The following is a 1,363-nucleotide window of genomic DNA, read 5'->3' as shown; positions in this document are numbered from 1 at the left end:
GGACCCAGTGGCTTAAAACTCACGCCGGGCGCGCGCGCGCGCGTGTGTGTGTGTGTGTGTGTGTGCGTGCCCAAGATCCCGAGAGGAGAATGGAGGAGAAGGGATTGCGACGTGACCATCCCCCCTGGGGGGTGATTTCTCACTTTCGGTCTCTATGTCTCTGTCTGTCTGGCGAGCACACGTGCCCTACAGCGAAAACCTCTCAAAAAAACCCCAAAAAACAAAAAACTGATGAAGAAACATATGAGGAGATATATAAATCAACAAAATAGAATATTTCGATGCTTTTCATCCCGGGAGATGGTGTTGTACTAGTTGCCCATTCATTGAGATCTGGCTAAAGCAAAGAATGTGTTCTGTATGGGAAAATAGGAGACTCTGTTCAGTTACTTCTTTAAGTGTACAAGACCTTCAAAGGAGAAAGATGCATACATTTTGATATGATCTGAGGATTCTTTCACTCCTAAATGAGCTGATTTATAGATAACTCACAATTTCTTAAACTGATGGCATTTTAATTTTTCTCCAACTCTTCCAATAAATATGATTGCTAAGATGCAAACTCTTAGGAATTACTTTGCTCCTTTGTTCTTACAGACAATTTCTGATTTCTTTTCAATTAAATTTGATGTCTACTTTTTCATTTCTTTTTAAAATGTGCTGGCAAACATTCAGAAACTAAAAAGAATTAAAGACATCCCTACCACTCCCCAATCAGGTTTCCTGACTACAAGTGAACAATCTTTTTTCTGACTTATCTTTGTCCTCTGCTATAGTATGTAACAAAAAACAATACAGCAATATTTGCAAATCTTTTCAAACAAAACTTTGTATCTCAATAGTTTTATCCTTTTACTAGGACAATTAGACAATATAATCACTATATACCTTTCTTTTTTAAGAAGGATGAGTTGGGACCAGCAAATGGTATGTTTATGTTGCCGGACTCCCATATAGTCATTCATGGTTTGAGTCCTGGACCCAGCAGCTTAAACTCGTGCCAGATGCATGTGCATGTGCATGCATGCCCAAAATCTTGAGAGGAGAATAGAGGAGAAGGGATTGTGGTGTGGCTATCCACCTCCAGGTGGTGATTCCTCACTTTCTGTCTCTCTCTGTCTCTCAGGTGAGCGCATGTGCCCTATAGCAAGAATCTCTCTTGGAAAAAAAAAAAAAAAGAATTGGGACCAACAGTTGGAGTAATGGCTATGTCGCTGGACTCCCATGTAGACGACAGAGGTTTGAGTCCTGGACCTAGTGGCTTAAACTCATGCCAGGTGTGTGTGTATGCCAAGATCCCAAGAGGAGAATGGAGGAGAAGGGATTGAGGCATGGCCATCCCCCATGGGGGGTGATTTCTCAC

At 41.5% G+C, this 1,363-nt stretch overlaps 1 pseudogene; it reads left to right on the top strand.

The window, feature by feature from the left end:
* The window catches only part of LOC102496013 (U6 snRNA-associated Sm-like protein LSm3), a 976-nt pseudogene extending 635 nt beyond the window's left edge, over positions 1 to 341 (top strand).
* Positions 342 to 1,363: the final 1,022 nt, after the last annotated feature.

This window comes from Tupaia chinensis, unplaced genomic scaffold (genome assembly GCF_000334495.1).
Source record: "Tupaia chinensis unplaced genomic scaffold, TupChi_1.0 Scaffold147282_1, whole genome shotgun sequence".
Taxonomy (NCBI): domain Eukaryota; kingdom Metazoa; phylum Chordata; class Mammalia; order Scandentia; family Tupaiidae; genus Tupaia; species Tupaia belangeri.
This window is presented reverse-complemented; position numbering and strand designations above follow the sequence as displayed.